At 40.3% G+C, this 27,479-nt stretch overlaps 1 protein-coding gene across 8 annotated transcripts in view; it reads left to right on the top strand.

Moving 5' to 3' along the window:
• The first annotated feature begins 218 nt into the window (after positions 1 to 218).
• Positions 219 to 27,479, top strand: part of MAPKAP1 (MAPK associated protein 1) — a 245,090-nt gene continuing 217,829 nt past the window's right edge. For 2 of the 8 annotated variants that reach the window (XR_003964401.1, XM_030294471.1), the window contains exons 1-2: positions 219 to 462; positions 2,091 to 2,152. The gene's annotated coding sequence lies outside the window, so the exon portion shown is untranslated. Of the gene's footprint in view, positions 463 to 2,090; positions 2,153 to 27,479 lie in introns of those variants that run through there. The other 6 variants (XM_030294467.1, XM_030294468.1, XM_030294465.1 and 3 more) reach the window with 5 other exon arrangements.

The following is a 27,479-nucleotide window of genomic DNA, read 5'->3' as shown; positions in this document are numbered from 1 at the left end:
ATCCGACGAAAATCCACAGACGGGTGCCTGCGCTACATTCCCAGCTGATCTCTGACTCAGACCTTAGCCAGACCGCAGAAGTGCAGCGCATGCGTACGTCCTTTCGTTCGGCCCCGCCCCCCGGGAGGGCTTAACTCCTTGCTCTGGGGCTTGCGCACTGCATCCCCAGCCAGCTGCTTCCCTCCCGGTCGGGGACTTCCGGTACGCGGGGTGCAGTTCCGGGTCGTGGCGCGGCTCGGGGGCAACAGGGCTGCTGCTCGGCCGGCCGGCGGCGGCGAGTGCTGGGGGCATGAGGGCGAGCTGGGAAAGCGGCAATTGAGCCGGCCGGGAAGAGCGCCAGTCCCCAAGGAGTCCGAGAGTGAGGAGCCCTGGGCAGGGGCCGAGAGGCGCGGGGAAGCCGGGCTCTTCCCTCAGGACCGTGTCCCGGGGCCCACCCGGCCCGTAGAGTGGCAGCTGCTTCAGGTAAAGGTTGCCCCAGGCCACTAGCTCCGTCGCTCACTCTCCCGTCAGCCCACCCGTGGAGCCTGGCGGTCCTCCTCACTACTAGGCTCCGGGTGCTGCCCCGAAGGGTAGTCCGCCTGGCCCTTGATCAGTCTTCCACAGTCAGCATTCGTTTCCTGGTCCTTTCCATAACTGGAGGCTGCCGTGAGCCTGACAGCTGGGTGTGTGATTGGGGGAGGAGAAGCCTGTGGACTGGCTGGAGTTGGGAGGGGGATGGGTTGGCTCGGGCAGTTTCTGGCCCCACCACTTGGCAACATCTAGGCATCCTAATCTTCATAACACGAAAATTAACTTTTTAAAGCATTGTCTGTGTGGTCCCTGATTCCTAGCGCCCCTTCTCCCCAGTTTCCTAAAGGGGTAAGCAGCCCACAAAACTTTATTTTCTAGCTGGAATCCTGCCGGGACTTAGTGGCAGAGTCTTCTAGATCTGGTTAAGGCTAAGAAAAAAAAATGTAGTTTAAACAAGAGTATTACTTTAACCAGAGACCCAAACGTTGACTTAGAAATTGGTTAAAATTTTATTCCTAATGAATGCAAATAATTTTTGAAGCCTGTCACACAGTACTTAGCAGTGTGCAAAGAATCATGTTACAAATCACGTCAGTTAAAACAAAGTGATCATTCTCATTCTATTTTTCACAAGCAAAAGGAGTGGATTACTAATTTAAAAACTTAGTGGAACAGGAAAAGTTGGCACCATGTTATATTCCTCATCCTTTGAGTCCACACAAGGTGCTTAATAAATGCTGAAAGAGTTCTCGATGAAGCATTGATAATTGTGTTCATCTTTTTCAGTTTACACACTTGCAGGTTTGCTAGGGCCTGTGAGGCATGCTGGTGGCCCCATTGTCATTTAGCTTTGTGCTCCCGTCTGCTTTCAACTGCTGTGTGCCATAGTGTACTCACATTCCTCTATACCTCTTGATCTGGCTCCAGCTACGCTTGAAAAAGTCTCCTTCCCTCCTTCCGTAATTCCCTACCTTGATCCTTTACTTTAGATAAGCACGACCTCAAATCGCCTTTGTTTTTCTCTGTGTCCATTGTTTTTTGTTTGTTTTTTGTAGGACATTCTTTCTGCCTAGGTTTCTCCTTTTCTGTCCCCACCTATTGAGATGTTACCCTGGGCCCAGCTGAAATTGGTCTCTCTCAACCAAGTGGAGACAGCCCCAGTTGAAAAAAATTTCTTTTTCTGGAATCCTATAAACATTCATTATATCTGCAGTAATTTCATTTAGCAAACATACACTGAGTGTGTGTGTGTGTGTGTGTGTGTGTGTGTGTGTGTGTGTGTATGGCAGGTACTGTGCTAGACAGCTTATAGATAAATAAGACTCAGTCCTTGCCTGCAAGGAGCTCAATTTAGTGAGAGAGAGAAGGAAATAGCTCCAAGATAGAGTGATAAGTGCACTGTGTGAAGGTTCATTCTGTGATACTGTGATATCACAGAAAGGGGGTAGGTCATTAGCTTTTGAGGAGTGTGCTGTGGTCAGGTAGTGCTTCATAATGTAGGGTTAACTAAGTTTTATTTACTGTGTACTGAAACTATATATCGGTTTCTCTTATTTAATGATTTTAACCTCAATTTACAGATTAGGAAGACTCAGGATAAATTACACATCTGGTACGAAACAGAGACAAGATTCAAACCCAGGTCTGTCTGATGTCCTACATCTGTGCTTTTTTTTCATTATGTGTTTTGCCTTCTTTCGCATAACGTAACACTCTATATGCAAGTACATATTGAAAAAAGTACAAGAGAAAAAAATATGAATGTCAAAATGAATGGTACAGCGAGTCCTTTAAATGTAGAGAAGACTGATCTTCCAAGGCAAGAAGGTGATAGGTGGGTCAGTTCAACTTTGAATATGAGCATGGAATACCTTCTATAGAGAATAATCTGGACTCTGGATTCAGTTCCTTGTCCCTCCTCTTACTCCTTCACCTTTGGCAAGTTTCTTAATTCTAATCATTATTTTCCTCCAGTATGGGTTGGATTAGGGAGAATGTTTAATGAGCTAATGTGGATAAAGGGCCTGCCTGATATGAGGGCCCCTGAAATGATAGCTGTGCGATGCAAAGATGAAATGCATGTGATGGTTTTAGAGTGGTTAGAGTGGTGAGTAGACCAGACTAAATAAAGAAAGCCATTGCTTCTTTTAGTGGGGAGGTAAATTGGGGGGTCAGGAGGGGGTCAGAATTAGGGCTTCAGTATCAGTTAAGAGAGCTAATGTCCAGTTTCTGCTCAGAAGTTTTGCAGTTAAATGCTTTGAGAATCTTATGATTCATTCAGCAGTGAGAGGGAAATCGTAAGACCCTGGGGAGGCAAAGAGAAATAAAACCAGGTGCCCAGTCTGAGATGGTTGACATTCCAGTGGGGGAGACGGAAGTATGTGCCAGTGAACTATAGTAAAATACTATAGCTCCTATGATAGCTGCCGCACAGGGTCCTGTAACGCACAAAGGAGGGAACACTGATGATGGTGGCTAACGAGCACTTTGTGCTAGCATTGTGTTAAGTGCATTAACTCTTTCCTGTACAAAAGCGTGTCATTAGCATCCTGATCTTACAGGTGAGGAAACTAGAGCGCAGAGAAGTTAAAGAAATTCCCTGAGTTTATGCATGTGTTGGAGCTGTGAGTAGAGGGGATTATCTGCTAGACTTTGGTATCTTCGCTCTTCTTTGTGATGTGGACGGGGACCCTCTGAAGAGACTTCAGAGAGATGCTAGCCCTTGAGCCGTAGCTTCAGTGTGCCTTCATTATGTGAGGCAGCAGGGATAATGAAGAATGAATGTGGCCACTGCTGAAGCTCATGGTCTCATCTGTCACGTTAAATATATTTCTTTGTGTGTGTGTGGGGGGGGGGGGGGCTTGTTTTGTTTGTTGACTCCTGACTGAAGACTTTAGAAACTTGCAGTTCAGTGGATTTATATATATTTATATATATATTTGTTATAATATATATAATATTATATATATTTATAATATATAACATATATGTATTTATATCAGGATAAGAGAATTTGTTGGAAATCTGTTATTTGTATGTATAGGCCTTATTTTTAAGGACATAGCCATAGATACCAAATTATTATATCACTAGGAATTCTGTCACGTTGCATTTTTCCCCCATGGGAGGAGCTCTGACCTTGTGTTTTCTGTGAATTTGAGGTTTTTTTTAGAAGTTTTGACTCAAAAGTTAGCATATTTCAGTTTGTGCTAAACTTAATAATTGAACACTTACATTTTAGTCATCATTAATTTTTTTTTAATGTTTCATTTATTTTGAGAAAGAGTGAGAGTGTGCATGTGTGAGCAGAGGAGGGGCAGAGGGAAAGAGAGAGAATTTCAAGGAGGCCCTGTGCTGTCAGCGCAGAGGCTGATGCAGGGCTTGAACTCATGAACTGTGAGCTCATGACCTAAGCTGAAATCAAGAGTCTGATGCTCAACTGACAGAGCCACCCAGGGGCCGCTCGTTGAATGTTTTTGTATCCCTTATTTCCTTCAATCTTTGTGGTTCTGTGACATAGGTGGTGTTACCCCCACTGAACACATGAGCAACCTGAGGCTTAGTGGTTAAATATATTGCCCGAATCACATAGCTAGTGAATGATAACACCAGAAAAATGTTGGCCAAAAAAGAGTAAACAAATATTAGTTCTCTTTTGAGCATATACCTCGGGGATCTCCAGCTCAAGTGCCCATGATAAAGAGTAGGACAGACCTTGGTGAATTGCATGTGACCAGTCTGAAGCAGTCGCGGCTCAGTTCCACTTGCTTGTTGCTATGTGAGGAAGTGGATCTGGTGTCCTTGGATCTTCTGAGAGATAATATTTTTATTTATTTATTTTTTATTTTTAAAGGTTTTTGTTTTAATCCCAGTGGGGGATAATGGATAATGTTCTTTTTTTTTTTTTTTTTTTTTTTTTTTTGAGGGATAATATTCTTGCTGAGCATTCAGGAGATGCTGAAAATCTGGATTTTAATGTATTTAGTTCTAAAATTTGCTATTTAAAAACTAATTGTATATACCAAAACATTTGTGGGCTATGTACAGTAAGTACTAGATTGTCTGATTATAAACTCTGATCTGCCTGACGGCTGACATTTTGGTACCTACTGTTCAAAGTAGGAGGTACAACACATGTAATGATTATTGATCAGAAGTCTACGGGTAAATTGCCAGATTAAAAGTGTGTTGTAATTGACTCATACTGATATCTTTGGGGAAGTGACAGTTTGAATGCTTTCATTATATAATCAGGCTAATTTTCAGGAGTGATAGGGTTTGGATGAGGACAAGACTTGGTAATACTTTTGATTTGTGCTGTTAGCATTTTAAGTTAGTTTGTTTATTTGTTTGTTTATTTTGAGAGAGAGAGAGAGAGCGCGCACATGCGCACGCGCCCGAGGGAGCGTGAGTGAGTGGGGGAGGGGCAGAGAGAGGGAGAAGGAAAATCCCAAGTAGGCTCTGGGCTAAGAGCATGGAGTTTAATCTCATAGAATCTGAGCCAAAATCAAGAGTCGGATGCTTAACCAACTGAGCCACCCAGGCACCCCAGTGCTCTTAGCACGTTAGATGCTACCAGATTCTTGTATCTTTTGGTCTTTTCTACAGTATGAGAAGTGAACAAGGTGGGTAATCATAACCTCTTAAGATGAAGAAACTGATGCCTACTAAATTACAGTTTAGTAGAAAGTGCACCAGATTGAGAGGGACTTGAACTCTGAATATAATATACCACTAACAGCCTTTGGATTTTGTCAAGTCATTTACAAATCCTTGTATCTTTTTTCCATCTGGATGATAATGAGGACCTCAACTCAAGTCTTGCTCAGGTCTTTTCAGGATGCCAAGCTTCCTGATCCTAATTGACACTCTTAAAGTCATACAACTGATTACTGGCAGATCCCCATGGACAATGGTTCAAATCTAAAAATATGGTTCCTCTTCCTCTTCCCTTAACAGTAGGTAGGGAGCTACTGCTCAGCTTTTCCCTCCGTTCTTTGTTCATCACTAATTCTGGGAATGGACCTTGACAGGCCAGGTGCTTCCCAAGTGCATACAGTGTTTTGTTGACTATGTATACACAAGATTGAAAGGGGGCATAGGGATACCCAGCATAGTGAGAGAAATATGGCCAGGGAGTTCCTAGCCCAAGAGTTTAATTTATTTTTGTTTTAATACCCAGCTTCTACAAGGTGAAAATAGAAGAAAGATTGGTCTTCTAGATACTGTTTTCATTCATACTCTATTGTATAAGGAAATAACATAGAATATAAAAATGAAAATAAATCCTGACCAGTCACTCAAAATTTATTGTCTCTAGTTGGCAGTGGTGTAGATATATAGAGGAAACAGATTTAATATAGGAAACACAAAATTTGGACCCAAAGAAGAGAACAGTTTTAAGTAATTGAAATTGAGAAAAATGGGAGAAACCACTTAAACAACAAAACTTAAATTCTGGAAACAGCCAAGGAGGTACTAGAATAACTACTGGAATTAGATTATAGTAATTGCTTGTGAAATAAATTGCATATTCTATCACATTTACCCCAAATATATGCAGTGTTAGATTTGTATCCTATCCTATGCTTTTATTACTGATGCAGACAAAATGGACTGAATGTGTAAAACTTCAAAAAAATAACATTTTTTAATTTCCCTATGGACACATTTTAAGATACTATATTATAAGTAAGTACTCTTTCAGCAGAGAAATTGGTAGAAAATTGTTCAAAGGAATGGTTTTCTTTTTAAAACAGTAAATTAAAAAAAAATTTTTTTTAACATTTATTTGTTTTTGAGAGACAGAGCATGAGCACAGGAGGGGCCGAGATAGAGGGACACACAGATCCCGAAGCAGGCTTCAGGCTCTGAGCTTTTAGCACAGAGCCCCACGCGGGGCTTGAACCCACGAACCGTGAGATTGTGACCTGAGCCGAAGTCAGACGTTTAACCAACTGATGTACCCAGGTGCCCTTAAAAATGGTTAAATTTTAAATCTGAACTTCACTTGCTGACGTAAAGGAGACTAACAAAGAACTGAGGTGCAGGCTTGAATCAATGTGAGGTGGGGCTTTAGAGTCCCACCCCCCTGTATTTGAATGCTGGCTCTGCCAGGTATTCCCTATGTGACCTGGACATTCTGCAAAATGAGGATAATAGTGCTGGTCTCAACATATGGTAGTGGTGATGGTTAACTGAAACAACGTAAGTAAGTACCTGGTTCTCTGGTGCTTCTGGAGAGGTATGGGTACATTCAGGGGTATAACACATTCCAGTGTTAGTATAGTGTAACAAGAAATGACTCGGGAGTGGTTGTGAAGAAATGAGACTCGTTTTCGTGTCTGGATCGTGAGATTAATCTTGTTCATTTCTACCTGTGCTTTGTGAATTAATGCACCTACCAACCGTGCAGTGTTGGGGAAGGGTTTCAGTATGCTCTTTCCAGGTGGAAGGTTAAATGATCTATTTAGATTAAATGAATTGATCTGTTGAATAACGATAAGCATTTCCATTGCTTATATTACCTTTATGTGTGTGTGCCCATGACTACCCATTGAAGTTGTTAAAACAAGGGATATCATGTTCTCCTTGTCTCTGTCCTACTAATGCTGAAACTGAAGCTTTGGAAGTAGAGCGATTGAAGGCAGAGATCTGATAATGACAAAGCTAGGGTGCAAACCTTTGTTTTTTCACTCTAAATACAATGCTTTTTTTTTTTTTTTAATTTTTTTTTCAACGTTTATTTATTTTTGGGACAGAGAGAGGCAGAGCATGAACGGGGGAGGGGCAGAGAGAGAGGGAGACACAGAATCGGAAGCAGGCTCCAGGCTCTGAGCCATCAGCCCAGAGCCCGATGCGGGGCTCGAACTCACGGACCGCGAGATCGTGACCTGGCTGAAGTCGGACGCTTAACCGACTGCGCCACCCAGGCGCCCCTAAATACAATGCTTTTGTCACTATTACATGCTATTCTGGATTTGGATTTTGGAACTGGCCCTTGTTTTGGGATGGTCATCAACACAGCCCTTCTAACTTATTTAAACTTAATGCTTACAGAAAGTTTTTACTCATTATACAGTGAAAGTATTTGGTTACAGGTATAATCTTATAACATGAAGCTTAAAGGTTTAATAAAGCTCTAATAATAATTGGGGCATCCTGGTGGCACAATCGCTTGAGCGTCTGACTCTTGATTTTGGCTCAGATCATGATCTCACTGTCCTTGACTTCCAGGCTTGTACCGGGCTCCATACTGGCAGCATGGAGCCAGCTTGGGATTCTCTCTTTTCCTGTCTCTCTGCCTCTCCCCACTCAGCTCGCTCTCTCTCTCTCTCTCTCTCTCAAAATAAATAAACTTAAAAAAAAACAACAACACCTCTAATAGTAATACTTATTGAAAGCAGAGATTGGTGGTGATTGCTTACTCATATATTGCTAGTGGGAATATAAATTGGTGAAAACTTTCTGGAGAGAACTTTGGCATTATTTATCCAAGTGTAAAAAAATAAGTCACGCAAGCCTTTTGAACTTGTAATTCTGTTTTTAGAAATTTTTATTAAATAATCAGAAATGTAGAAAAATATTTATGTTGAAAGATGTTCACTGTAGCAGTACTTAAAATAGCAAAAATTAGAAACCACTTTAGTAGCCAACAAAGAGAAATTATGGAAAAGCCAATCAGTGGAAATATTGTGCAGTCATCTTAGATGTTTTAGAAGAATTTTAGTTGACATAGTAATATGCTCATCATGTAACATACGGTGGGAAAAGGCTATAAAATTATACAAATTATTTATTTTTTAAATGTTTATCTTTATTTTTGAGATAGAGACAGAGCATGAGCAGGGGAGAGGCAGAGAGAGAGGGAGACACAGAATTGGAAGCAGGCTCCAGGCTCTGAGCTGTCAGTACAGAGCCCAACGCTGGGCTTGAACTCTCAACTGTGAGATCATGACCTGAGCTGAAGTCGGACGCTCAACCGACTGAGTCACCCAGGTGCCCCAAAATTATACAAATTATGATCTCAATTATGTCAAACATATATGCGAGGGAAAAGAAGAAATAGGTGGTCAGATTATAGGTCTTTATGCTTTTTTCTGTTTTCCAAAGTATTCTGATTTTTTTAATAGAAAAATCATTTTAACATGTTTTTTTTTTTTTTTTCAACGTTTATTTATTTTTGGGACAGAGAGAGACAGAGCATGAACGGGGGAGGGGCAGAGAGAGAGGGAGACACAGAATCGGAAACAGGCTCCAGGCTCTGAGCCATCAGCCCAGAGCCCGACGCGGGGCTCGAACTCACGGACCGCGAGATCGTGACCTGGCTGAAGTCGGACGCTTAACCGACTGCGCCACCCAGGCGCCCCTATAGAAAAATCATTTTAGTTTCAGCCTGATACTAAGAAATTTGAGTAGAACCAGGGAAAGTCATTCCATCAAAAATTTCCACTAATGCAGGTGATCTGAACTTCTAAATGCATTGTATTTTCAAGTTTTGACCTCAGTTGTTTTATGTTTAGAATATGGTTTTACGTATCTTGACATAAATGATGTGGAGATTCCCAGGCTAGCCTTTCTCTCCTCCCCGCAAATCCTGCGTAAGATATTATTATCATGGAAGAAGAGTTGCATTTGTGTTGGTGGTACCAGTGTCCTAGTGCTACTATCACCTCTTCAGTGACCAGTGGGACAATGGTAGCCCTGTGACAGCTGTCTTTCAGAGAGAGAACACTCCTATATCTGGGAGCTGGACATTGGTATGTAGAGCTTTCATGTGAACTAAATGCTTCTGTACTGGGAAGTGCTTTATTGGTATGGGAAATTGTATGTGTGACTTTCTCACTTTTTTTAAGAAAAAATTAAAGGTCAAAGTTTGGGTTTTAATTCTCCTGATAACAGTATTAAAAAAGTATGAATATTAGAATGTCGTGACGAATTGGTGCTTTTCTGATTGCCATATATTCCATAATAGAAATAGCAATGGTTTCTGCACGTACAGATCAGCAAGATGGCCAGTTAGGGTTTTTGTTGTCATTGCTGTTGTACATGTAATTCTCCTATATGCAATATAAAAAACATGCAGAAAATTTAACGATGTATTTGAGCATATTTAAATTAGGAAAATACCAGGCAAGATGTTTCTTTTTGTAAACTGCTTCTGTCCAAAGCATTCTGTATATTATCAGAATGAAAAATGACAGCACTTTGTCATCTGTTCAAATTGATATTGCACTCTATGCAATGACAGCTGAAAAGGCCCACAGGTGCCATATAAAGAGGTGACCATGTTGTCATATTTCATTTCGGCATCCCTCTGCAAAGCCATAATTACCTAATTAGGTTGTTAATTAGGAGATTAGCATTTCACTATATTGATAGAATGCTCTTTACCGGCGTGGGGCTAGATACAGATTTGTCTGCCCTAATTTATAATCTCTGCCGTTTTTGTACTTATTTATTTGCTTAAGTTCCTGATGTGGGGCAATTCGGTTTACCTGAGAAACAGTTTGTTTATAAGCTAATGAAGCTATGATCACTGGATTAAAGTTGCTGAGTTAAAATGTGAACCAATATGAAAGGGTGGTTACATCCCCAAAATGATAATAAATATTCTGAGTTGGTAGAACCTGTATTCTCATTAGCATAGGCAACAAATACATGATAAGATATAAAACTGTTAGTATGAAAAAAAAAATCCGAAATACAAAAACTAAGTCTGAAATGTGATAGATATTTAATATATCCTAAACTAGGTGAAGGAAATTATTTATTTATCTTGAATAACAAATGTCTGTCATTTACACTGGAGTCTTATAAAATATGTTAAGTATTTTGAACATGTTTCAGAAATTGAAGCTTGGTAAATAAACTTTGGAACAAATATATTCAGTCTTCAGTTTAGGCTTCTTTAGATAGTCATGCATCAGGGTTTATTTCATTTGTACCTTCTGTCCATTAGTCTGTGCTTGGAACATTCTCTTCTCACGGCCTTTGCAGTCCTGAGTGCTTATGGAATTTGAAGTATTTCATAGCAACCTTCACTTGGTGAACTATTTGGAGTAAGCGGCATTTCTATCAAGTGTGTCTAACCTTTTTTGGGGGAGTGGGGTAGGGATCCGCAAAAAAATGATTTTCTTCTTTTTACTCCAGTGCATGACTTGACTATAATGTTTGTAATTTGCATTATATGTACCTTTTCTGCTCTTTCCAGTTAAGGAGCACGGTGTTAGCCACTGTGGTAGTAGTTTAGCTTCTTCTTTTTTTTTTTTTTTTTTTAATGTTTATTTGTTTTTGAGAGAGAGAGAGAGAGAGACAGTGCAAGCAGGGTAAGAGCAGAGAGAGAGAGAGAGAGAGAGAGAGCGCGAGAGAATCTGAAGCGGGCTTCAGATTCTGAGTTGTCAACACAGAGCCCAACATGGGGCTCGAACTCATGAACCGTGAGATCATGACCTGAGCTGAAGTCAGATGCTTAACCAACTGAGCCATCCAGGCACCCCTTTAGCTTCTTTTTTTTTTTTTTTTTTTCCAACGTTTATTTATTTTTGGGACAGAGAGAGACAGAGCATGAACGGGCGAGGGGCAGAGAGAGAGGGAGACACAGAATCGGAAACAGGCTCCAGGCTCTGAGCCATCAGGCCAGAGCCCGACGCGGGGCTCGAACTCACGGACCGCAAGATCATGACCTGGCTGAAGTCGGACGCTTAACCGACTGCGCCACCCAGGCGCCCCTAGCTTCTTTTGATGTAATCAGGATGATAGCTGTTGGAGTTGTAGAAAGTGTATGTGCACTTAAGTCCTTTTCCCACACAGTTGTTATGAAGAATTGCCTTTGTTTGATCTGTAATGTTCTTTAAAATTATAAAAATATCTTAAAATATTTGTATATGAAAAAAATATCCTATCAAGTTAAGTTTTTGCTTAATTGTAATCATTCATGTATTCAATCTCTTTGCTGAATACATAGGAGGCCCCAGGCATATGTCTGGGAATTGAGCGATGCAAACTGCAGACACTGACTCTGCTCTCATGGGACTTACAGTCTAGTACAGGCTACTTGGAGAAGTGTTTAGTAATGAGGGTGAAGGTGAATATGGAGGAGTACCTACCCGGGACTTGATAAGGTCAAGCCTTCCTGGGGCAGGTGAAGTCTGAATTGGGATCTGAAGGATGAAGGAGCCAGTGGTGTCTGAGCGAGGTGGAAGGACAGAGAAAACCGTTCTAGACAGAAGGAGTATATGTTTAAAAGCTTGAAAAAACCTGAAGGTTGAGTATGGCTAGAATAAAAAAAACTAAAAGCAGAAGTAGAAGATGGAACTGCAGATGTGGGCAAGGTTCAGTTTACTAAAGAGTTTGGGAAGTCACTGAAGAATCTTAAGACAAGTTAGGAAACAAGTTAGGTGAGAGATGGTGGCTTGGATAGGTTATAAAGATACAAGTGAATGAAATCTAAAGAGAAGAGGATGCAGAGGCTTAATTAAATGGCTGTAGGTTTCTCAGAAAGGAGTCAAGAATTTTGGTTTTTAGTTTTTATTAGTTTTTAAAATTTTTTTAAATATTTATTTTTGAGAGAGAAGAGAGAGTGAGAGTGAGTGGGGCAGGGGCAGAGAGAGATGGAGACACAGAGTCCGAAGCAGGCTCCAGGCTCTGAGCTGTCAGCACAGAGCCCAACCCGGGGCTCAAACCCATGAACTGCGAGATCACCACCTGAGCCAAAGTCGGAAGCTTAACCAACTGAGCCTCCCAGGTGCCCCAAGGAGTCAAGGATTCTAATTTGGACATTGGATTTGTTTTATAATTTTAAGTGTGAGAATGAGTTTTAGTATATCAAAGGGAAGAGGTCATGAGATTTCTTTTCCAATTGGCCAAAACATGTACAGTACTACCAGCTAGTTTTCTTTCAGGTGAATTGGGAAGAACACTCATATTTGAGTGTCACTTTTGGTTCCTGCACTGTGACAACAGCTTTGTGGGGTATGCGATAATGTCTTAATAAGGTCCAGAGACACTGCGATTTTTCCCAGTTTTCTGTTACTGGGTTACTGGGTGGTGGAATTGGAGCACACCTGAGCTCTCCAAAGCCTTTGTTCTCTGCTGTGCCATGTTGCCTTTCTTGTTTTATCTCCTTTTTGTTTTTTTCAAAGTGAGGAGAAGTACTCCCCACAGACCAGTAGCTCAGTGGGTTGCTGACCGAGGCATTGTGTTAACTCTGTGGCTTCTTCCGCCCAGCTCTAGTGTGGATTAGTGTCTGGTGCTTTGGTAGGAGAAGCCGCTCCAGTGCCCGAGTATTTGTTTCAGCAAAGTCCAAGATTCTGTTGGCATTTCTGGCACCAGGATTTAATCTCCCTCAGCTAGAAATGCAGAGTAGCTACCTCCACATGAGTTCACTAGCATATATGAAAGTTCTCCTCCTTTTTCTGGGGAAAAGACTGGGAAACTCCCATTTTTGCATGAGGAATTTAGTATCTTTTGATATAATCAACTTGTAATGCAAATTGTTTTTAGAAATTTCATGGTTATAGTGGCCACTGCTGTTCAGTTAAATGGTTTGTTGGCATCATTGTGTTGGAATCACTTGAAATAGAAGAAACCTAGGAAGCAGCAGCATGGATTCTATTCTGTGTTTCAACCCCCACCCCCATTTTTGAAATTGGGATATAATTCTTATGCCATAAAATCCACCCCTTTAAAGTGTACAATTTAAGAGTTTCTAGCATATGCACAGAGTTGTATAACCATCATCGCTATAAAATTCCGGAACGTTTTTATCACCCAGAAGGAAACCCCAAGTTTCCACAAGTGACCACAAGTAGTCACTCCTCGTTCCTCCCTCCCACAGCCTCTGGCAACCATCAATCTACTTTCAATGAACCTTTCATAAAAATGGAGTCATGCAGTATGTGGCCTTTTGTGTTCGGTTCTTTTACTAGCATAATGTTTTCAAGGTTCATCTGTGTTGTTGCATGTACCAGTACTTCACTCCTTTTTATTGCTGAATAATATTCCATTCTATGGAAATACCACATTTTGCTTATTAATTCATCAGTTGGTGGAGATGTGTTTTTCCCCCCACTCTTTGGCTATTGTGAATAATACTGCTATGAACATGGCTGTGCAGGTTTTTGTGTGAACGTATGTTTTCTGTTCTTTGGGGTGTATACCTTGGAATGGATTGCTGGGTCATATGGTAGGTAACATTTTGCAGAATTGCCAACCATTTTCAAAAGTAGCTGCACCATTTTACATTCCCACGAGCAGTTTATAAGGTCTGCCCCCCTTTTTGTTTCTGCTCTCTTTATGCTTTGTTGCTGAGGTCTGGGCTGGAAGCAACCCTAGGCTTAGGAGTTCCATGAGCCCTTTGTCTTGATAAATGGGAAATTTTCCATTTTTCATGTTCATTCCGGTTCATATGTGAACCTGTGTACCAGGCCTTATAATAGAATATTAGTGACAGGAAGCCAAATAAGGCTTTTAGTCTTTTCCTTTCAAGGACTTCCCAATCCAGTGTTTGGAACTTGTTACTAGGGAATGGGGGGCAGAAAGGGAAAAGCCATTGAAAAAAGTAACTGCCTAGGAATTTGTGAATTTCCACAGCATGGATCCTAACTTTAGAATCTAGGCAAAGATTGACTTGGTTTTCACAGCGTCTAGGGTTTCTTTTTCTTGGCCCATCCTTTAACTACAGCTAGAGCTATTCCTTGGACTTTATTCCTAAGTTATTGCTCTTCTTCCTTACATATTTTCCTTGAGTAAGCTCATTCACATCCATGGCTTCATCTGTCATTTATATGTTGATGTCTTCCGAATTTGCTCAGGTCTTTCTCCTAGGTTTCATTTGCATATTCTTTGTCACATGTTGTAGTCTCCCAAATTCACTCAGACCTCATTTGGGCTGTCAGGTTTACATCATGATGAATATCTATTTGGGTAATCCATAGACATCTCAAGTTCATTGTGTTTGAAACATAATTCCTTATTTCCCCCCTACCTGTTAAGCTGTTCCTCCTTTTGAGTTTACAGTTTCATTTTGTTGGCACTGTATGCAGGCCATAGAGTTTCCCCTTCTCCTTAACCCTCCACATTCGTTCAGTCACCAAGTTCTACCAATTTCATCTTCTAAATATTTTTTATCTAGTTAAAAAATGTTTAGACCTTTCACTGCCTTACTTCAGATTTCATCATCTCTCCCTGAGCCATAGACACAGCTTCATAATTAATCTTGTGTCTTGTTGGTCAGATTAATCTTCTATGCCAGAACAAACTCTCTGAAACTCAGCAACTTTGAATTCCATGTAGTGTTAATTACTAAATACATGTTCTGCTGTTTCTTGTTTTCGTGCCTTTTCTCATGCTGTCTCTCCTACTTGGAAGAGATGAGTTTGTCTCTTTGACCCTTCTTCCAACCATCCAACTTCTCGTCTTTGAAGATTCATCTTAGAACAGGGAATAATTGCAGTAACAATAATAGTAGATGTTTGTATAATGCTTACTGTGGGCCAGACACTGTTATATGCACATAACATATATGAATTCATCAAATCCTCACAACAGTCCTATGAGATAGGCACCAAAATATTCCTGTTTACAGATGCAGAAACAGGCACTGAACTTGTTACTTTCCCTATGTCCCCCAGTGAGTGAGTGGCTGAGTTCAGATTTGAACCCAGGCAGTATGATGCTTGATTGCTTGCTCTTGGTCTCTCCTACCCACCCTTTGTCAACCTACCTGATTCCCTCCACTTCTTCCACCTCAAAAGTTAGTTATCCTTTTCCTGCTTCTGTAATAACCCGTGCATGGCCTGATGTTAATCTGTAGTCCATAGGACAGATCTGGAGCAAATTTTATTTTAAACAGTTTTGATTAAGGAGACAGCATTATAGGTTATTTTAATTACCAGCTTTTTCCCCCCTCCGCTATTCTTAAGGTGACTAAGTTGGAGGTGATTACTTCCATTATCTTGATCTTAGTCATCTCTGTGAAGCCTTGTCTGAATATCTGGTTTCATTTAGATATTTTTCTTTTGTGTTTCCATAATACTTTGTTATAGAATCCCCTGGCACTGCTCTCACTCTTTATTGTGACCATTTATGTACTTATCTCCTTTGCTTGACTCCCTTGCTTACCTCTTGGGGATAGGCAATAAGGCTTAACTACTTTATACTCCTAACTGCCAGCATGTGCTAAGTATTCATGCTTGTTGAATGAACAGGTAAGTCTGCTTATACCATATCTCGATTAGTGAGAGAAGAGGGTTAAGAAGAGTGTGATGAAATGGACTTACATTGGAAATTCAAGGCAGCACGTAATGATTGTTTGGAGCAGGAATTCTGGAGCCAGGTTGCGTAATTTATCCTGGCTCCCCCTTTTACTAGTTTTGTGACCTTGGCCAAGTCTGTGCCTTAGTTACTGGTGTGTAAAATATAAATAATAACATAATCCACCTCACAGTTTAGTAAGTGATGTGAATACTTGCTAAATAAACCTTCTGGAACCCAGAGAATGATTCTACTTAAGTTATATTTTGTGAAACACTTTTAACCTATCTAAAACATTATAGGCAGAATGAAGCCAATCCTGATGCCCTATCCTCATTTTGATCCATGCAGTGATGGTTTAAAAAGAAAAAAAAAAGGCAGACTAGAAGGTTGGAAAAATAGCTGGCAGTGCAGTTTTGTTAGTAACAATAATAGCGGTTATCACGTACTGAGGTTATGAAAGCTCCATTCAAATGAAGGTACAAAGCACCTTTCAAAGTCACATAAAAATAGTTGGGGGATTATCTGCTAGTTTAGATTATCTCATTGCTGTCCTTCATTCATTAGGAGTTGAATGAATTTGATAGTTGAGAGCTAACTTTACTTCCAGAATGATGCAACTAGAACAGGAAAAGTCAATCATATTGCATCTTGGATTTACTTCTTTTTTAAGTATTCTGTTTTGTAAGTATCCCTATGAAGTGGATAGGACATACATTATGGATAGTTCACTGTTCACGGAACAGAGTCAGAGATGCCTTACTTGAAGTCATCCCATTGTTATTCCCTAGGCAGGCTACAGACAATGACCTGGAGTTCTAGATGTGTTTACTGTAACACTTAGCGTTCTAGGAACTGGATTCTATACATAATAGCATTAAAAAAACATGTGGTGATAATGCCCATTCAACTCAGTCAGCATGGTTTACCTTTGTAGTGGGTTTGCTGCCAAAATGTTGATACTATTAAAATCTTTGTCAAAAAAGGAATTCCTTGTACTTTTCCTAGAGTCTGAACCATGGCACAATGTTATAAGTGAAAATTGCAATAGAATTCTTTTTTCCTCTGAAGCAAAAACACAAAACTTTTTAGTTGGACTCTGGGGTAAACTCCAGCCATATCCTTCTCCTCCTCAGACGTGACAGGAATAGAATTTGAGAGCTGAAAGGCCCTTTTCATAGTGCAAACTCCCCACATAACAGATGTAACAATGGACTGATAATGTAAAACAGTTTTAAAGAGGCTTAAAGAAGTGACTTGTCCGAAGCCATGTAATTAGGTCCCTGGTTATTAGGGAATTGGAATTCAGGTTTCCTGAGTGGTGCTGGCAGTAAACTGTGTTGCTTCCCTTAAATGATGATGTGGTTAACCAGGGGGCCAGGCAAGTGGAAGCATAACTCTCTTGAATTCTTCTATTTGTTTAGGCAAACTTCAGACATCAAGGAGACAATGAAAGGAAAATAAATCTTAGGCTGTAGTGGGAAACTTATCTACTTGAACCAGCACCATGGATAAGGGGTCTTTTTTTTGGGAAAAATCATGGTGCACCCCTTTGGGAACAAGAAAGATGGATTTGTTCATCTATTCATTCTGCTTGGAGTTCTTACTGGATGCCAGCCACATTCTACTAGAATCTGGCAGCACAGTGATGAATAAGACAGTGTCCTTAAGGAGCTGAGAGTTTAGAAGAGAAAACCAACATATAAATAGATAATTATATATTAAAAAAAATAGTGTGATTAGTGATTCATTCATTCAGTCTTTTTTTTTTTTTTTTTTTAAGGCTGTCTCTGGCTGCTATGTCCAGAGAGAGATCCTTTTTTTTTTAAGTTTGTCTATTTATTTTGAGAGAGAGAGAGAGGGAGAGGGAGGGGCAGAGAGAATCCCAAGCAGGCTCCGCATTGTCAGCACAGAGCCCGATGTGGGACTCGAACTCACAAACTGCAAGACCATGACCTGAGCAGAAGAAACTGAGAGTTGGACGTTTAACCAACCGAGCCACCCAGGTGCCCCCAGGGAGATCCTTTTAAAATGTGAGTTAGATCATATCAGCTGCTCTGCTCGCAATCCCCTTGTGATTTTCTACTTTACTTGGTGTAAAGGAAGAATCTTTAGAATGGCCTGCACTCTACATGTTTGCTCCTCTCTTCCAGACCTCGTCCTCTACTACTTGCTTCCTTGCTGGACTCCTTGCTACTTCTTGAACTGTGCGAGGCACACTCCCCTAAACTTCCCTTCAGACGTTTACCTGGCTTGTTCTCTCACGTCCTTCAAATATTAACTCAAATGTCAGATTCTCAGTGAGGCGTTCCTTGACTATTTATAATTGCAGCTGTGGCTCCACCACCTGGCATGCCCTTCTCTCTTGCCTGTGCTGTCTTACCATAGCACTTCTTCTTTTCTTTTTTTTTTTTTGCTTTTTAATGTTTATTTTTGAGACAGAGACAGAGTGTAAGTGAGGGAGGGGCAGAGAGAGAGAGAGGGAGACACAGAATCTGAAGCAGGCTCCAGGCTCCGAGCTGTCAGCACAGAGCCCGATGTGGGGCTCGAACTCACAAACCGTGAGATCATGACCTGAGCGGAAGTCGGACACTCAACCGACTGAGCCACCCAGATGTCCCTACCATAGCTCTTCTAATTTAGCATATAATTTACTCTTTTGTTTTGCTTGTCTCCCCCACTAGAATGTGTACTCAGTGAGGGTGGGACTTTCTGCTTTGTTTTCTGCTGTACTCTTTGCATTCTAGAATAGTGCCTGGCACGTAGTAGGCTTCCATAAGTATTTGTTGTATGAATAAATTCAACAAACGCATAGTACTTACTACCAGCAGGCACCGTGCTGGGTAAATTATTTGGTGGAACTAGTGACAAAGTGCAGCGCAGTGGGGCCACACAGAAGGGAGCAGCTAACCTGCTGTGTGGGACTCACTGGGGAGGTTTCCTGGAAGAATTGACCATTGACCTGGATTTTGAGGAATTAGTAGGAGGTAGCCAGATGAAGAAGGGTGGATAAGCTTCAGATCAAGTTTGATGATGGAATGCAACTTGTCTTTACTGTAGCAATTTAGGCTTTGATTTTCCTTAGGGCATGTTAACATTTCAGTAAACAGATGCTGGGCGTTGAGCTTGTTTAGTACCTTCGAAGATTTGAGCAGAGATTTTAGTGGGAAAGTTGTATAGTTTAGTCTCAGTATAAATGAAACTGTTCCGAGGGGGTTGGAAATTACCACACATTTAGTGGCTTCACACAGCATATCACAGCGGAGTTTCTCAACCTTGGCATCATTGACACTGACCTTTTGGGGAGGTATAATTCTTTGTTGTGGGTACTGTCTGTGCATTGCAGGATGTTTAGCAGCATCTGTGGCATTTATCCACTACATGCTAACGGCACCCACCCCTAGTGTGACAACCAGAAATGTCTCCAGACATTGCCAATGTCCCCTGGGGAACAAAATCACCTTCCAATGGAGAACCATCACATTAGAACCACTGCATTACTGTTGGGGTCTAGGTATTCCTACCTTTAGCAACTTTACAAATGATTGGGCAGGGGGAGAGATTTATACCTCTATATAGTAACCACATTTCAGATTCTAGAATTGGATCAAAAAGTTTGAAATCAGTTCCTTATACATGATATTCATATAACTGACTATATTGAAGGTAGACATAAAGTGCTTTTAAAACATTTTGCACCCTGCAAATTGGAGATGAGTTCACAGGATGGGATTCTTGAGTTCCACTTTGAAGAATAAGGTTTGTAGTGGAGAGGGGCACATCTCAAGGGGATTATCATTACCAAAGGCTGAACCATGTTCAGAAAGTTCTGGGTGTTGTCTGCTGGGGAGAAGGGACAGGTGAGTAAAACTGGGTTGTATATCAAGGCAGAGGTGTCTAGGCTGTTTTCCTGCGCTATTTTCATTTCTATTGCTGCTTAACAAATTAACACAAACTTAGTGGCTTAAAACAGTACAAATTTATTGTCTCTCAACGGGTCAGGAGTTACAGCTTCATTTGGGTTTTCTGCTGAGGGTCTCAAAGGGATGACATCTGGAGGTTTGATGAGGGAAAGATTGCTTTCCAGGCTCTTTCAGGTAGAATTCATTTCCTTGTGGCTGTATGACTAAAGTCCTCATTTCTTGCTACCCGTTGGCTGGGCCACTCTCAGTGCCTGCAGGTTATTCTCAGATCCTTGCCATATGTTGTTCCATAACTTGGCTGTTTGCTTCTTTGAGGTCAGCAGGAAGATAGCTCTCTTCAGTTGCCTATGATGGAGTCTTATATAACAGTAATCAGGGTGTAACTTACCCTCCACACCCCCCCCCACCCCCGGCCCCTGCCGCCACACCAGCCCCAACACTTTTGCTATACTCTGTTGGGTAGGTTTTATCCACACTCCAGGAGTGGGCGTGACACAATTGCATGGATATCAAGAGACAAGAATTTCTGGAGTCATCTTTGAATTCTGACTACCATACACACTTTCAGCTTCTTGGAAGGCAGGGGCCAAATCTTTTTCTTAGCATTATATCTCTGGTGCCTGGCACATAGTAAGTGCTTTATAGATACCTGTCAGATGAATGTAATCAGTGAATAAGTATTTGGTGGGCAGTTGAGTGCTATTTATGGTTTCAGCTCCGATACTGAAATATTTCAGAAATTTCACACTGGGAAGCAGTCTTGTTTCTCTGGCATTATTCATTTCTTCACTCTAGGTAAAACTATAAACACTTTTACCTGAAATATTAAAGTAAAATCTGAAATTATTTGTTTATTGCCACAAGTGTCAATCAAATCTAGTTATGTCAGAGAGACAACCCCCAACGGAAAAATAATTTAGGGCTGCATTGCACCAAACTGGCAGATTTATTGTCACAGCCATTTCTGGCTGTTGGCATGTTTGGAGTTTTGGGGGTGGTGGGGTGGTTAGATTTTCTGAAGTTTCACATCTATTACTAGCTATTAAGCATTATTTCAAAACACTTCAAAAATACTGATTGCTTTATAATGGCTGCATAAAAATCCGGATTTTAGTCTAACTTGTGCTTGCAACTTTGTATATAGTTTGGTGTTATTAATAATTACAGTTCTTTTTTTTTAAGGTCTCATTTTAAGTAATCTCTTTGGGGCTTGAACATACAAACCTGAGATTCCTTTTTTTTTTTTATGTTTATTTTTGAGAGAGGAAGAGATAGAGCGTGAGTGAGGGAGAGGCAGAGAGAGAGGGAGACACGGAATGTCCCATCCAAGTACTAACCAGGCCCGACCCTGTTTAGCTTCTGGGATGAGATGCGATTGGGCGCGTTTAGGGTGGTATGACCGTAGACAGGAGACACAGAATCTGAAGCAGACTCCAGGCTCCGAGCTGTCAGCACAGAGCCGGACGCAGGGCTCAAACTCATGAACCACGAAACCATGACCTGAGGTGAAGTCTGACGCCTAACCAACTGAGCCACCCAGGTGCCCCCACTGAGATTAAGAGCTGCATGTTCTTCTGACTGAGCCAGCCAGGTGCCCCTACAGTTGTTCTTCATACTTGTCATAGGAAACCTCTGTTGAGCAAAATTCAGCCCTTCCTTGAGTGGCCCATTGATAAAATGCCATTTTATCTTTACAAAATCAGACATTTCTTATAGCAGAGTCTGTTTCTCCACTAGGCCTTGCTGTCCAAACTGGGTTTATGAGAATTCCAGTATGTGCCAGGGAATATTGGAAGCCACGAAGTAAGCATGGCATATATTCCTGGACTATCAGTTTTAGTGATGTATTCAAAGGTAAAACTTTTTCCTGTTAAAACAATACAGGTGCAGTATATTATAGGATAGAATGCAGAATATGAATAAATTCTAAAAGTAAGTTTCTTATAGCCTGTTGCTTTAGGTGGCTCCCCCAAGGTTCTCTAATACCTTGATTTATGGCCACTGTCCTCTCCCCTTCAGGTGTGTCCGTGGACAAGTTTACTGTGCACTACCATCCTTTAACTGGATGTGGCAGATGGTAAGATTCAGAGACATTTCAGGTAGAGGTTAGTGGCCCAAGAAAAATCAAGGGCCAGGGTCTCTTGTTCCAAAGGAGACATTTTACAGGCGAGAAAACCTGGTCTCCTGGTAGGTTGGTGGGGGTCTGGCTGGTCCCAGGTGGCCTCAGTCACATATCAGACCTCAGCAGGATAACTGGAATCACGGACAGCTGAGCTTGTCCACATGGTCTTTTATCCCAAGCCGCTTTTTCCTTTTTTGAAATTAATTAATTTTTCCCAAGCTTCTTTCATTGATTCACATGTGTTCCAAAGAAGGTGATAGCAGAAGTTTGCAAGGTCTCTTGAGGCTGAGGTTCAGACATTCCTTCCATTACATTCTGTTGGTCAAAGCAAATCACAGCCTGAGCCTAGATTCAGGGGTGGGGAAATAGACTCCTCCTCTTGATGGGAGGAATTGCATTGACTGGCCTTTTAAAAACCCATCTTGTACAAGTTCTTTAGTTCCCATAGGCCTTAATGTTTTTGATCTATAAAGTGGGGATGATATTAATACTTACCTCTTGGGGTGGTTGTAAGGATGAAATATACATGAAAGTACAGCTGATAATAAGAGCTCTCAGTAAACATCATCAATTACTCTTCTTCTGTTTCTGCCTAATGAAAGCCTGGTCATCCCTAGATGCAACTTTCTTCCTTCCTGAAGCCTTCTGTAACTTTCTTGTCTCTTGAAAAACATATTGTCTTAGTGTTTTATTTGGTGGTTAGTATGTGTTACCTTATATTACTTTAATGTATGTACACGAGGTAGCTCATCTGCCAAAGTTTGTAAGGCTCTGGAAGGTGCAGGCCAGTGTTCGTACAATTTTTTGTAGTATTCCCAGTGCCTAGCTCTCAATGATGTTTCGTGAATGAATCCCATATTATTTAAAAGAAGATACAAGCATTTCTTTTTGGTTGTTTTGAGTCTAGCAAGTACTTTTATGAAAGAAAAAATTAAACTCTCCAGATATAGAGTCTCACCATTTACTGTTTAATGAAATTAGGCATATTCACGTGGAGATTTTAATTCTCTAAAGGAACAAAAAGCTTAATTTTTGCTGGTCTAAAAAATAAATGAAGGTTTAATTTAGAGTTAAATTAGAGAGTTAGAAAAAGAGATTTTAAAGCAATAAAGTGCATTTTATTTTAATGGTCATTTCAATAATTTTCAAATTTCAGGAGGCATGAACTCTGAAGTTTAACTGGATCAGAGGATGTTGAAATCTTAGTAAAACACAGGATCTGTTGGTTTTTATAAATGAAAGACTTTATAATGATAAAAAGGCTTGTTTTCATTTGTGATCGTTTCTTGTGCAAAATAAACGTGAGTGCTTCTATAACACTCTTAAGGAGTCCTGTATAGGAATCAGGTTTAACTTGAAGTTAATGCTAATAGCATGAAGTTGGGGTACAGTGAGGAAAGGTAAAAAAAAAAAAAAAATCTCACATCTGCTGTTACATGTTGTTAACTCCCTCAGCAGACGTTAAATCATTTCAAGTACAATAATAGTGTGGGAGGTAAATTAACTAACCATTAACAATCTTATAAATACACAATTAACATGCCAACATTTATATGACACATTGATGGGGCAGCAGTAATTTTTGATTGGGAGTTTGCAGACCTTGGAGAAGCCTCAGGCTGTTGCTTATTCAGACAAGTTTTCACAGATTGCAGGTGAGGGGGCTTGAAGTCTGTTTGGCAGAGGGAAGTGGGTGTACAGAGTGTTTTGAAAGTCCAGGAAAGGGAATCCTTTAAATCGTTGGCTGGACTTGAGCGATTTAAGTCACGTTCAAGACCTATGTCAGGTCCTTAGGGAGTAAAGAAGTATAGAGGGGGCTCATTTGCTTGTGCTGGGGTTATTTAAAGAAGTAGAATATTTCAGGTATGGACTTTGCTTTATAGCTGAAGTTGCATAAATCTCTAGGGATTTTAAGAAGATACTTACATCTAACTGGGAATTTAAAGTAAACCTTTCCTCTGTGGTTTCAGGTCAACAAGTAAATGATCTTTGAAGTTCCTTTCTTGTGTAAAATTTTGTGATTTTTTTTTTATTTTTGAACAACCATTATATGCACTACTGTTGTATAAATCATAGTTGCACGAGTGGAGGGGAGGCTAAATGTCTATTCTGCATAATGCATTTACTGTATTACATCTTCCACAAAGACCCCTGGGAGAAATTTTTGTAAGGCCCCAGATCCCAAATAACTCAACAACAGGATTTTTTAAAATCTTGTTTATTATGACTGTTGTAATGCTTTGTTCATTTTTGTTTTGAGAGGCTGTATAATGCTTAAGATTCTCAGAATTATTAACTATCTTGGCTTTGGGCAGGTTTTTGATGTGCCTCAGTTTTTTCATCTATAAAATGGAGACAGAAATACTATCTCATAGAATTATTTTTAGAATTATATGAATTAATCCACCTAAAAAGGTAGCTTTAAGTTTAGTTACTATGATTGCTTTTTGCTTCTGGGATTCTGCAGTCTTCCTGTGGCAAATGTACAAGATCTTACAACAGTCATCCAGAGTTGCTTATCCTCTGCCACTTTCTCATCTACTTTTTTACTGTGTTGTATCTTATGTTTTTCTATAAGCCATTGCAAAGAAAATTTGGAGAGTGTGTATAAAGTTATTATTAAAAATAGACTTGTATTTGGGCTCTGGGTTGACAGCTCAGAGCCTGGAGCCTGTTTTGAATTCTGTGTCTCCTTCTCTTTCTGCCCCTCCCCAACTCATGCTCTGCCTCTCTCTCTCAAAAATAAATAAACATTTTTTAAAAATTAAAAAAAATATACTTGATCGGGGGTGCCTGTGTGCCTCAGTCGTTAAGCGTCTGACTTTGACTCAGGTCATGATCTCATGCTCTGTGGGTTTGAGCCCCACGTTGGGCTCTGTGCAGACAGCTCAGAGCCTGGAGCCTATTTCAGATTCTATGTCTCCCTCTCTCTCTGCCCTCCCCTTCTCGTACTCTGTCTCTCCCTCTCTCAAAAATAAAAAAACATTAAAAAAAAGTTATTTTATTTTAATTTTTAAAAATATTTATCTTTGGGAGAGCACAAGTGGGGGAGGGGCAGAGAGAAGGAAACAGAGGATCCGAAGCAGACTGTGCTGACAGGCTGACAGCAGCGAGCTGGATGTGGGGCTTGAACTCACAAATCCGGAGATCATGACCTGAGACAAAGTCAGTTGCTCAGCCGACTGAGCCACCCAGGTGCCCCCAAAATTGTTTTTAAAAATAGACTTGTATTAAGACTTGATATCCATTAAAACTTACTAAAATTTTACTTCCCTGTTTAGGGCATGTTCAAAGTTAACACAGGCAGGTTGCATGGTCACTAATGAACACAAATGGTTATGTAAAGTGGTAATAGCATCCAAAGTGTACCTAGAACAATATTTAGCACATAGTAGGAACTTAATAAGTATTTGTTGAACAAATGAAGTAAGTATAAAGAGAGACCTACCCAGTACGTTAAACATGGCTGTCATTATGGGGCATCTCATGTCCTCCCACTCTGTGTGGATGTCTCTATTGCTTTCATTTTTAGTAAAACAAATCTCTTGTGCTTTGAGGAACCTGGAGTAAAAAGTGGGAGAATCTTAGAAAAGTAGGACATCTTAGGGGAGCAGATCTCCTGGAGCCTGAAATTGTTTATCTAATGGCCCAAAGATATATAAAAAGGACCAGGTATCTCAATCAAGAATTGGTAATATCCAGGGACGGCATTCAAGGCCCAAAGAAACAGCGTTTGTGAACATTTAGAGTAGCATTTCTGAACCATGTTTTGTGAATCTCTTACACATTGATATGCGTTAGTGTTCCTAGATGAAGACATGTTTAGGGATCAGATAAGTTTGAGATTTGGGATATATTGCGTTTCTAGATTCCCCACTTTTAGAGGTTCACAATATACATTAGTAGTTTAAAAGCTTTGAGAAGTCTGGGGCACCTGGCTGGCTCAGTCAGTAGAGCATGCGGCTCATGATTTCAGGGCTGTGAGTTCGAGTGCCCTATTGGGTGTAGAGATTACTTAAATAAACTTAAAAAAAAAAAAAGCTTTGAGAAGGCTGTAATTAAACAGCAAGAAGAAAACTTACTTTTGTTTAATGTGACATTTCCTGGACATTTTTTAAAAATGTAAACTGAAAAAATTGTGGTAATATATATAGTATATAACATAAAATTTACTGTTTTAACCATTTTTAAGAGTACAGTTCAGTGGCATTAAGTATATTCACATTGTTGTGCAACCATCACCACCATCAATCTCTCAAACTTTTTATCTTCCTAAACTTCTATATACCTTTTAAATATTCCCCATTTTCCTCTCCCTCCAGCCCCTGGCATCCACCATTCTACTTTCTGTCTCTATGAATTTGACTACTCTAGGTACTTCATATGAGTGCAATCATACGATATTTGTCTTTTTGTGACTTTTTTCATTTAGCATGATCTCCTCAGGGTTCACCCGTGTTATAGAATATGTCAGAATTTTCTTCCTTTTTAAGGCTGAGGAATATCCCATTGTATGTATATACTGCATTTTGTTTATCCATTTTCTACCATGTATTTTTAATGACTATGTAGTATTCTATTGTATGTATTTGCCTTGGCACATCACCACTGATGGATGTGTAAGTTACTTTCAGATTTTCAGTATAACAGACAATCCTGAGATAAATATTTTTGCATAGTTATCTCCTAAGAGCAAATCCTACAAGTAGGGTTGCCCAAAGGATACTCATTATACTTTGAGAGACATTGCCACATTACCATCTAAAAACTGTCAGTTTACATTCCCTTCTGTGCATGAGCTCAGTTCTCTGAACCCTACCAACATTAGGTTTTAAAAATCTTTGATCTTTGCACAACTGATCAGAGAAAATAACTTGTTTTCATCTGTGTTGGGAATATCTTTGTCTTAGAAATCAAATCTACCTTCAAGTGATAATTTGCTGCTCTTAAGTGATTTAAAACATGTTCTTTTGATTCTGAAGAGTAGCGTTGGGATAGGTTGCTTAGTGTCCCAAGGTGACAGTTTTGAAGGGCACATTGAAGAGAAGCTCTTGTGTCTGTATTCATAGAAAAAAAGGCATTCCTTTCTGTATAATCACACTACACATGCTCACGTATGACTTATCCCTACTACAAAATTATACAGTCCTTGGAAGTCAGACATCAACCGTTACTGAATTTCTGCCGTGTGGAAGATCCTTTATTGCCAGAAGGGATGTGGTGGTGTGGCTCCTGTCCTTGTGGAACTTACAGTCTGAATCCTCAAGTACATGTCATGGGATGTGGAAGGCACGTTTTCCAGGGCAGACTTGTGGGAATTCCCTGTCAGAACTGGTATTGAATAAATATTTGTTGAGCGAATCATACTTGTACGAAGTCACAGTATACTAAGTATGAAGTAAACTTGTATGAAGTCGTAGTATACTAATAGAGAAGATATCTGCTCCTGTTGGAATATTTTGGGGCCTCTGTACCAGAAGGATAAAGTTAGGGAATTGGTGTGTGCCTTCAGAAGTATTTGCCCATAACTCTTTTCCTCATAAGAGGTGATGGAGTAGATCCATTTTCTTAAAAAAAAAAAAAAAAAAGATTCTGTTGAGGGTACTTCAGTACACTTTTGTTGCTTTGCCCTTTGACTTGTCAGTGCCTGTTAAATGTGTGGCTTCTCA

Source organism: Lynx canadensis, chromosome D4 (genome assembly GCF_007474595.2).
Source record: "Lynx canadensis isolate LIC74 chromosome D4, mLynCan4.pri.v2, whole genome shotgun sequence".
NCBI classification, from domain to species: domain Eukaryota; kingdom Metazoa; phylum Chordata; class Mammalia; order Carnivora; family Felidae; genus Lynx; species Lynx canadensis.
Note: the sequence above shows the minus strand (reverse complement) of the source record. Positions and strands in the feature narration are given on the sequence as shown.